Raw genomic sequence first — 12,112 nt, 5'->3', positions numbered from 1 at the left:
GTGTTGGCACTTTTTTCGTCAGTGTACTTGCTTTACCGCGTCACTTGTCCGGAACACCGACAGTGGTTATAATTTTCAGTACATCAATATGTAGTCGGCTGAAAACAAGAGACGGCCACGTCGACAATTCATCTTGGACTGTTCGATGCGGCCTGCCAAGTATTTCTCTCCTCTGTCAACCTCTTCATCTCAGTCTAGCACTTGCACCCTATGTCCTCAATTCCCTACTGGATATATTTTAGTTTCTGTCTTCCCCTACAGTTTTTACCCTGTGCGGTTTTCTCTAGTACTATGATGCATTTACACATGTCCCATCATCTTATTCTCTTCTTCTTGTCAGTGTTTTCCTTACGTTCCTTTTTTTCCGTCGATTCTGCGGAGAACCTCCTCATTCCTTTCCTTAACAGTCCCCCTGATTTATGACATTCTTCTGTAGCACCACCTCACACACGCTTCGATTCTCTTCTGTTCCGGTTTTCCCACTGTCCACGAATCACTAACATACAAAACTATGCTGCAAACGTACGTTCTCAGAAATGTCTTCCTCTAGTTAAGTACTACCAGCAGACTGCTCTTAGCCAGTAATTCTCTCTTTGCCTGTGCTAGTCTGCTTATTATCTCCTCCTTACTTCGACCGTCATGAGTATTTTGCATCCTAGGTAACAGTTCCTTAATTTCATCCACATCGAGACCACCAATTTTGATGTTAAGTTTCTCGCTATTCTCATTTCTGCTGCTGCTTTGTACTTTCGTCTTTTTCGTGTTTCCTCTCGATCCATATTCTGTACTCATGAGACTTTTCATTTCATTCAGTAGATCATGTAATTCTTCTTCAGTTTCACTGAGGACGGCAATGTCATCAGCGAGTCTTATTGATATCCTTTCACCTTGAGTTTTAATCCCACTCTTGAACCTTCTTTTATTTCCACCATTGCTTCTTCGAGGGATAGATTGAACAGTAGTGGTGAGAGACTGCATGCCTGTCTTACACCCATTTTAATCCGAGCACTTCGTTCTTGGTCTTCCAGTTTCATTGTTTCCTATTGGTTCTTGTACATGTTGTACATCGCCCGTCTTTCTTTGTAACTTACACCTTTTTTTCTCATAATTTCCAACATCCTGCAGTATTTTACATTATCAAACGCTTTTTCCAGATTAACAAATCCTGTGATTTTGTCTTTATATTTCTTAATTGTAGCTTGAGTTATCAAACACAGTGTTAGAGTTGCCCCTCCGCTGCCTTCGCCTTTCCTACAGCGAAACTGATCGCCATCTAACAGATTCTCAATTTTATTTTCCTTTCTTCTGTATGTTATACTTGTCAGCAACTTGCATGCATGAGACGTTAAACTGATTGTGAGACAGTTTTCATACTTATCTGCCCTCGCTATTTTCGGAGTTGTGTGGATGATAATTTCCCGGAAGTCCGATGGAACATCGCCAGTCTAGTAGATTCTGCTCACCAACTTGAGTAGTCGTTTAGAAATTCCGATGGAATGTTATCTATCCCTTTTGCTTTATTTGATCTCGATTCTTCCGGAGCTCTTCCAAATTATGACTGTAATACTGGATCCCCGATGTCTTCCTTATCCACTCCAATTTCTTCTCCTAGCAAGTCATCAGACAAGTCCTCCACGTCGAAGAGGCCTTCAATGCTCTTTTTCTACCTATCCACTGTTTCTTCTGCGTTCTACAGTGAAATTCCCATTTCATTCTTGCTGTTATCATTCTTCCTTTTAATTTCACCGACTTCATTTCAATGTACTGAGTCAGCCCTTCCGACGATCATTTCTTTTTCGATTTCTTCACAATTTTCCTTCATCCATTTCACCTTTGCTAACCTGCACTTCCTATTTGTTTTACTCATTCATGTTATTTATTTTGCTGTATACCTTTATTTCCATGAACATCTTTATACTTCCTTCTTTTCTCGATCAGTTAAGTATTTCTTTTGTTACTCAAGGTTTCTTCGCAGTTACCTTCCTTGTACCTGTTTCTGTCTGTTCAACATCTGTTACTTCCCTTTTAAGAGATGTCCAATCCTCTTAACTGAACTGCCTACTGTGGTATTCCTTATCGCAGTATCTATATCCTTAGCGAATTTCAAACGCGTCTCATCATACCTCAGCACCGACTTCCTTCCGCACTGATTCTTCCAAAAGATTCTCTTTCACTTCAGGCTACTATTAACCATTACTAAATTGTGATGTAATTCAGCTGGGACCTTCTCATGTCTCTGGGTCTTTTCCAAGTATAGATCCTCCTCTTGCGATTCTTGAACAGGGTATTCGCTACTGTCATCTGAAATTTATTGCAGAACTCATTTAGTATTTCTCCTCTCTGATTCCTACTTCGAAGGTCATACATCCCTGTAACCCTTTCTTTTGTTCCTTCCCCTACAACCGCGTTCCAATCCCCCACGATTATTAAATTTTCATTTCCCTTTACATACCGCATTACCCGTTCAGTATCCTCATATACTTTTTCTATTTCGTCATCTTCTGCTTGCGACGTGTCATGTATACTTAAACTGTGGTTGTCAGCGTTGATTTCATGTCGAATCTGATGAGAACAACCCTATCACTGAACTGTTCACAGTAGCTTACGCTCTGCCTTAATTTCCTATTCCTAAAGAATCCTACTCCCGTTATACCATTTTCGGCTGATAATGATATTGCTCTATATTAGTCTGATCAGAAATCCTTGTCTGCCTCTCATTTTACTTCACTGACCCCCCGTATATGTAGACTGAGTCTCAACATTTCCCTTTCCAAATTCGTTAGCTTTTCTATTACGTTCAGACGTCTGGTTTTCCGTGCTCCAACTCGTAGAATGTTATCCCCTCGCCGCAGTGTCCACAACACATTTACAGCTGTATACCTTTTCTATAGATAGCCTGTCTGATTTGCAAGTTGCTCTTCGTTCCCCAGCTGTCTTTTAAGGCTCAATGACGTCATATTACATTGATCTATTCTGCAAATCTGTTTGAAACTGTCAATTACAGTAGATGTAAAGCGTGAATTTTTGGGCATGCGTACCACTTCACTTTCATGTAGACCTTGCAGAGTATTAGAAGCATAGCTAATACAAATAAACATTAGTCTCAGAAAAATTTGGGCATTATTTTCCCGGTAATTGCTGTAGCTTTTGTTTTGCACCTCAGTGCCGTTTCAGACTAATTTGAAAGCAGTTCATTACATTTTTTTCTGTCGTGGGTCTCACGTTTCTGTGTGTGTATATATTTAATTATTGTTTTCACTTTTTATCGGGAAACAACTCCTATCCCCTTGATAGGGTTTCTGCCCACTAGTGTAATTTTGTTAACCTCATCTTGTATACATTCTAACATGTTCTCGCCAAGGATACTCTCCCCTGTGAAAATTTTGACGTCACTACCTGACGAAATTTCACCGTGTTTGTTAATGTAGTAGCTCTCGTAAAGGAAGGAACAGTAGGATTTAACGTCTCGTCGACGACTAGTGCTTAAAGGACGAAACGTAATCTAGAACAGAGGAAGAAAATCGGAGGTGTTCTTTTCACAGGAGCCATACCCTCATCTGCCGACAGAAAATTACGGAAAGCGCGGGAGTATTTGTTTGGGTAGTTAGATGGGGTCTCGAACTGCCGTCTTCCGACTATAACGTTTTACCAGTGTGCCACCCCTCAAGGTAACACTGCTGGGGCCCCAGTCGCTGGATTCATCACACAAAATTGCTACCATATCCTGTATTCAACCAAGCGGTGTTCCTAAAACGTAGAAAGACTCGTAAAATAAACGAGCAGTCGTTATCTGTACGTAAAGTTACTGGCGACATATTGTTCTCGCTTATTGGGATTGGTGCTGATTGCTGCTTCTTCACTATTAACTTGGATGTATAAAACGTTCTCTTTTCATAGCCGCATAATTTTCGAACTGAAATTTTCGTACAGTGAAGTATGAATTGCTCATTTTATAGTACGTGAAAGATACAGCCTCACTCGTAGCAGAACCACAACATATGGCTCCATTCGTTCAAAATTAAATGTGATCCTTTTCGTGGGGCTGTACTTCACCAAATCAAATTTTTAACTCTTCCCTGAATCCCTTAACTATGGTATGAGAGGTACCTCAGGTGAAATTTACGCCACATTAAGAGGACGAACTATGTGTCATACCGCCCGCAGTACCTTCTTAATTTTCTGGAGTGATTGAAACATCACCATCACCATCAAATCCAATTTTGGTTTAGGCATCCTTAGCTGTTCCAATTTCAATGATCTTTCCATCTCTTTTTGGGGCGCCCTGCATTCTTTGTCCTTTGTGGCGTATATTTGTATACTAATCCACGCATTCGTTCTTCTGACATGTGTTGAATGTGTTCATGTTATTTCTTCTTGATGATGATGATGAAGTCCCATACTCCTTGACAGAGCGTAGGGGACGATGCGGGAGACGCAAGCAAGGTCCTAGTGGAGGTGGATTGCCATTGCCTTCCTCCGACCGTAATGGGGATGAATGATGATGATGAAGATGACACAACAACACCCAGTCATCTCAAGGCAGGTGAAAATCCCTGACCCCGCCGGGAATCGAACCCGGAACCCCGCGCTCGCGAAGCGAGAACGCTACCGCGAGACCACGAGCTGCGGACTCGTCTATTTTCTAAAGTATGCTTTTGATACCCATACCTTACTTCACTATTTTTTATCAGATCTGTAAGATTTTAACCAGTTAGAGGACTTAGGAGTCTCATCTCTGCTGCTCAATGCTCCACCTTTGACTGGCGGTTAGAGTCCAAGTCTGTGACCTATACATTAGAACTGGGACTGCCATCACATTACAAAATTTTAGTTCTATCTATTTTCTAATTTCCTTGAGGAGAGTATGGTTTATGGTACCTATCAACTGCTGGCATTTCTGAAATTTTTATTGTTGATCATTGTGTGATATGTGCCTCACATTCCAGGTATATAAAAAGTATTTATTTGTTCTAATGGTTTATCATCAACTATTATTTTTGCTCTTAAATGCTCCTTACCATGGAATGTCATTATCTTAGTTTTATCTTTATATATTGTCATATTGTAAACATTAACTACCATGTACAAGGACCAAATTGGTCTTTGTAATATGTCTTCAGCTTCTGCTAAGTTTGTTTGATCACCTGCAAACATGAGTGTATTTATAATTTTATTATTAAGTTTATAGTGTGTACTACTTTATTCTGCCATGTCTTTATGACGTCGTCTATGTATATATTAAATAATGTGGGCGACAAAGAACATCCTTGTCTCACTCCTTGACAGACATTTCTTGCACTTTGATTTTGTTGTGCATATACATACTTTGAATTAAGATTATTAGTCAATGGGGCCCTTTTCTAAAATTTCCCATAATTTAACTGTGTTAACTTCATCAAAAGTCTTCTCATAGTCAATAAAGGACATGTAGGTGGGATGACTGTGTTCTCTGTGTTTTTCAATAATTTGGCGGACTGGTAACGGGGTGCTAAATAATGCATGTTACCGTCCTGAACTGGCTGAAGGAGTGTGAAGAGAGAACAGTGTGACACGACCGTCACTAATCCTATCTTTCTTCCGTGGTTAGTTTAGGAGTCGGTATATCTGTATTCGGTGAGACTCGGCGTTGAAGTTCATGGGCCAAGACATCGCCCTCCTACACTTTGAGGAACATTTACATCAGACGTTTACATCATTACACCATAATAAGACATTTAGTAGTGATTCATCTACATCATACTCCGCAAGCCACCTAATGGTATGTGGCGAAGGGTACTTTCGGTACCACTATCTGATCCCTCAAACCCTGTTCCACTCGCGAATAGTGCGTGGGAAGAATGATTGTCGGTAACCCTCTGTATTGGCTCTAATTTTTCGAATTTTCTCCTCGTAGTCAGTACGCGAGATATTTGTGGGGGGAAGTAGTGTGTTGTCTGTCTTCTCCTGAAAAGTGATGTCCCGAAATTTCAATAGTAAATCTCTCCGTGATGCACAACGCCTCTCTAGTAAAGTCTGCCAGTAGAGTTTGTTTAGCATCTCCGTAACGCTCTCTCGCCAGCTAAACGATCCCGTGACGAAACGAGCCGCTCTTCGTTGGATCTTCTCTATCCCCTCTATCAGTCCTACCCGATAGGGGTCCCAGACAGACGAACGATACTCAAGAATCGGGATAACAGGCGTCTTATAAGCCACTTTTTTTCGTGGATGAGTTACATTTCCTTAAGATTCTTCGCAGGAATCTGAGTCTGGCGTCTGCTTTTCCCACTATCTGTTTTATATGGTCATTCCGCTTAAGGTCCGTCTGGAAAGTTACGCCTAGATATTTTACGGCACACGCTGTCTCCAGCTGGATGTCCTGAATAGTGTAGCTGTACAGTAGTGGATTTCCCTTCCAGTGTATGCACAATATGTTACATTTACTTACGTTCAGGGTCAACTGCCAGAGCCTGCACCATTCATCAATTCTCTGCAGGTCATTCTGCAAATTTTTACTATCTTCTAGCGTTGCTACTTTGGTATAAAAATTGCATCTGCGAATAGCCTTGAAGAGCATCCGACTCTTTCTATTAGATAATTTATATATATTGTGAACAGCAACGGTCCTGTCACACTTCCCTGTGGTACTCCGGATAATACCTTTACATCTGTCGATTTAGTTCCGTTAAGAGTGACGTGTTGAGTTCTATCGCAAGAAAGTCTTGAATCCAATCGCAGGTCTGCTCTGATACTCCGCAAGCTCGTATTTTTTTTTCACTAAACGACAGTGCGTGATTGTCTCAAATGCCTTACTGAAGTCAAGGAACACGGCATCAACCTGAGCGCCGCGCTGTCCATTGCGTTATGGATCTCATGGAGGAGCTTTGCAGGATCTCTGTTTGCGGAATCCATGTTAATTTTTATAGAGGAGATGTTCATTTTCCAAGAACGCCATAATTCTTTAGCATAAAACATGTACCATAACAGATTGTCGTCAACGATATAGGTCTGTAATTGTGTGAATCTATCTTACGGCCTTTCTTAAAAACAGGAATGACCTGCGCTTTTTTCCAGTCGTTAGGTACCTTTCGTTGCTGAAGCGATCTACGACAAATTACTACTAGAAGGAGAGCAAGTTCTTTCGCATAATCTTTATAGAATCTTATAGGAATTGAAGTAGATAGTTCGTGTGAAATAATGTGGGCAGAGGTTATACCTGACAATCAGTCTAAACTATTAATTGGATCGTTTTACCGACCCCCCGACTGAGAAGATATAGTTGCTGAACAGTTCAAAGAAAACTTGAGTCTCATTTCAAATAAGTACCCCGCTCATACAATTAGAGTCGGTGGTGACTTCAATTTGCCGTCGATATGCTGAAAAAATTATACGTTTAAAGCCGGCGGCTGGCATAAAACGTCATCCGAAATTGTACTGAATGCTTTCTCAGAAAATTATTTTGAACAATTCGATCATGAGCCCACTCGAAGCGTAAATGATTGCGAAAGCATACTTGACCTTTTAGCAACAAATAATCCTGGACAAATAGCGAGTGTTGCGACGAACACAGGGATTAGCGACCACAAGGCAGTTGCTGCTAGGCTGAATACCGTAACACCTACAACCATCAAAAAGAAACGCAAAGCATATCTATTTAAATAAGCTGATAAAAATGCTCTTAACGCCTTTTTAATAGACAGTCTTCACTCCTTCAGATCTGATCATGTAAGTGTAGAAAAGCTGTGGAACGTTTTCAAAGAGATAGTATCGACAGCAATTGAGAGATATATACCACATAAATTAATAAGTGATGGTAATGATCCCCCATGGTACACAAAACGGGTCAGATCGTTGTTGAAGAAGCAACGAAAAAAGCAAGCCAAAGTTAAAACAACACAAAATCCTCAAGATTGGCAAAGTTGGCGTGTACTTCAATGCGAGATACTTTTAATCATTTCCACAACTAAATTCTGTCTCGAAATCTGGCAGAAAACCCAAAGAGATTCTGGTCATACATAAAGCACACAAGTGGCAAGACGCAATCAATACCTTCACTGCGCGATAACAACGGTGAAGTCACTGATGACAGTGCCATTAAAGCAGAGTTATTAGACACGGTTTTCCGAAACTCCTTCACCAAAGAAGGCGAAGTAAATATTCCTGAATTCCAATCAAGAGCAACTGCCGAGATGAGAAACATAGAAGTAGATACCCTCGGAGTAACGAAGCAGCTTAAATCATTTAATAAAGGCAAGACCTCCGGTCCAGATTGTATACCAGTCAGGTTCCTCTCAGAGTATGTTGATAAAATAGCTCCATATTTAGCAATTATATACAACTACTCGCTCACAGGAAGATTCGTACCTAAAGACTGGAAAATTGCTCAAGCCACACCAATACCCAAAAAGGGAAGTAGGAGTAGTCCGGTGAATTACAGGCCTGTATCACTAACGTCGATTTGCAGTAGGGTTTTGGAATATACACCGTATTCGAACATTATGAAGTACCTCGAAGACAGCGACTTATTGACACATAGTCAGCACGGATTCAGAAATTATCGTTCTTGTGAAACACAACTAGCTCTTTATACTCATGAAGTAATAAGTGCTATCGAGAGGAGATGTCAAATTGATTCCATATTTTTAGATTTCCAGAAGGCTTTCGACACCGTTCCTCATAAGCGTCTTCTAAACAAACTGCGTGCCTACGGAGTATCGCCTCAGTTGTGCGACTGGATTAGTGATTTCCTGTCAGAAAGGTCACAGTTCGTGGTAATAGACGTAAATTCGTCGAGTAAAAGAGAAGTAATATCCAGCGTTCCCCAAAGAAGTGTTATACGCCCTCTACTGTTCCTTATCTAAATTAACGACATAGGAGACAATCTGAGTAGCTGTCTTAGATTGTTTGCAGATGATGCTGTCATTTACCTACCGTCTTGTAAAGTCATCAGATGATCAAAACGACTCGCAAAATGATTTACATAGGATATCTTTATGGTGCGAAAAGTGGCAATTGACCCTGAATAAAGAAAAGTGTGAAGTTACTCACATGCGTACTAAAAGAAATCAGCTGAATTTCGATTACGCATTAAGTCACACAAATCTGAAGGCTGTAAATTCAACTAAATACTTAGGGATTACAATTACAAATAACCTAAATTGGAACAATCAAATAGATAATATTGTGGGTAGAGCAAACCAAAGACTGTGATTCATTGGCAGAACACTTAGAAGGTGCAACAGGTCTACTAAAGAGACTGCTCACAAAACGCTTGTTCGCCCTATTCTGGAGTATTGCTGTGCGGTGTGGAATCCGCGTCAGGTGGGACTGACAGATGACTTCGAAAAAGTACAAAGAAGGGCAGCTCGTTTTGTATTATTGCGAAATAGGAGAGATAGTGTCACAGACACGATACGTGAATTGGAGTGGCAATCATTAAAACAAAGACGTTTTTCGTTGCGACGGGATCTTCTCATGCAATTTCAATCACCAGTTTTCTCCTCCGATTGCGAAATCATTCTGTTGGCACCCACGTACATAGGGAGAAATGATCATCACGATAAAATAAGAGAAATCAGGGCTCGCACAGAAAAATTTAAGTGCCCGTTTTTCCCGCGCGCCCTTCGAGAGTGGAACGGTAGAGAGACAGCTTGAAGGTGGTTCATTGAACCCTCTGCCAGGCACTTCATTGTGAATAGCAGAGTAATCACGTAGATGTAGATGTATCTCATCAGATCCTGAAGCCTTTCCACTACCAAGCGATTGTAGCTGCTTTTCCATTCCGCGATCGGTTTTCTCAATATCTGCCATTTCGACCTTCGCGCGACGATTGAAAGGAGGGACAGTGTCACGATCTTCCGAGGTGAAGCAACTTCGGAAGACCGAATTCATTATCTCGGCAGAATAGTTTGAATGTAATTGTGCGACGGGAACGGGAAGCGTTTTAAAGGGGACGTAATTTGTCCCAGAAGCCCTTTCTCAGGTCTAGAGATCTGTGGAAACACTAGCAGCTAGCTAGCTGCAATAGTTGGCCAACGCTTGGAACATTTACTCAGAGTTTGCTATTTGATTGCTCCCTGCGTCTATCATGATCTAGCGTCAACGACTTAAAAATTATTCTGCCACTGCCCACTTTGCCTATCATTTCGTGTTAGGGTGAGCAAGCAAGTAGCCGCAATTCTGAAAACAATCTCCTCAAATTACTCCAATCCACAGATCAATGTATCTGCGCGAACTTTTCAGTACGCGGCAGTAAATCACTAATGATATCTAGTGAAAGCCCCCTATATGGTGTTGCAGAAGTCGGACGCGGTCTTCCGGTAGAATTATATTTTTGTTTATTTACTACTGCTTACAATCTCGACAGAGCCACCAAGGATGTAACACCGGTCCTATTTCCTCTTAGCTACCAGAAAGTTGTACGAAGCTGTGATTAATTTTCGCTACCTGATGTACAATGTAATTTAACCATTTACAATAACTGGTGTCATTAAATTAAAATAAAACCATTCATATCCCTTAAACAACGGTACTACGATTAGAATTATAACAAAAATGCCACGTGTGATATTAATTTCTTGTCATTATGGAAATATTCGCAACGTACATTTCTCAGCTACTTGCAGTCGCTCGGGAATGGTTGGCCCCCGCGGCATCTCACAGGGATGCTTTGGCAGCGCTAGGGGCGGCCGCCGCGCTTGATGTATGGCCAGCGAGGGCGGAGCGCGCTGCCTGCAACAGGTGCCGCCGCTACCTGAGGGAACAAGCCAGGGAGCTGGCGCAAAACCAACACAGCGCCACCTGCCACGGGGGAGCAACCGCCGCGTAGCCGCATCCTCACGTGGTTGTCCAAAAGTCCCGGAACCTGTGGATGGTGTTCATCAGTCGATACTCCAAAACACAGCCTGCCTACTATGTGCTTTGATTAACTCTAGAGGAAAGGAATGTCTTGGAGTCAAGTGGTCCAGCACGAGAAGGCAAGTATACTTCAAAATGGCTCTGAGCACTATGGGACTTAACATCTATGGTCATCAGTTCCCTAGAACTTAGAGCTACTTAAACCTAACTAACCGAAGGACATCACACACATCCATGCCCGAGGCAGGATTCGAACCTGCGACCGTAGCAGTCGCGCGGCTCCGGACTGAGCAAGTATGCTTCACTACACATTGAGTAAACCGTTTACTTTACACTGCGACACACAGACAAATACTTTGAGTACATACGTTTGATGGATGCGATGCTGTCACAGTAACAGACACCAATAACTCTAATCCTTTCTGTATCAACCAAGGTTTCCAGGAGGTTTCTCTAGATTCTCGGAAGGCATACCAACTCGCCCTGTTGAGTTTATCCTGCCGAATAGATTCACACTTCATGACATTCGCTTCTCAACACTATCGCCCCCTTCCCCCTGATCCACCCTAGTAACTTTTATCTAAACTGGTGCAGCTAAATGAGTATAAGGTGTCGTAATTTTGGGCAGTCATTAACTTATGTCTGTCACTGGAAAACTTCACCAGGATTTCGTGTACAACGTAATGTAAACCCCCGATTTATTTTCTGTGTAACTATAGTCCACACTTTCGGTAACCGTTTAAGCTTCTTGCTTAACCCTAGCAATACCAACGTATTTTTCATAATGCGTACTACTAAGGGGGGGAGGAGGTATTTTTTGCCCACCAGAATAAAATTAAAAAACGTTTACTAACGACTTTCTTTTCAAATAGGTTCTAAACTTGAAAATATCTTTAAGCACAATCTTTGCAGTACCAACGCATTTTCCGTAATGTATACAACTAGAGGAGGGCTACTTTATGACCACTACAAAAAATGTTGAAAAAATACAGATATTGTTAATTATTGTTAAGTTTTATACAACATATTTTTTGAAATATAGATAGATGTGTAAGGAGGGACCCGAACTTGAAAATATAAATGACATTTTTTGTGAAATGTCACATTTACCATTAATTTTTAAATTTTTTGGTTCGCCTATGTTTAACTGAAAAATTCAAAACAGTTATGGAACCTGGTATAATAAATTATTAAAAACAATAATTTTTTCAAAATTTTATAATATGGAGTGCGTGACTCGATTAAAACTTTTTCGAAAGGTGAGCAGGAAGTACCCCCC

This window comes from Schistocerca nitens, chromosome 1 (assembly GCF_023898315.1).
Source record: "Schistocerca nitens isolate TAMUIC-IGC-003100 chromosome 1, iqSchNite1.1, whole genome shotgun sequence".
Taxonomy (NCBI): Eukaryota; Metazoa; Arthropoda; class Insecta; order Orthoptera; family Acrididae; genus Schistocerca; species Schistocerca nitens.
Note: the sequence above shows the minus strand (reverse complement) of the source record.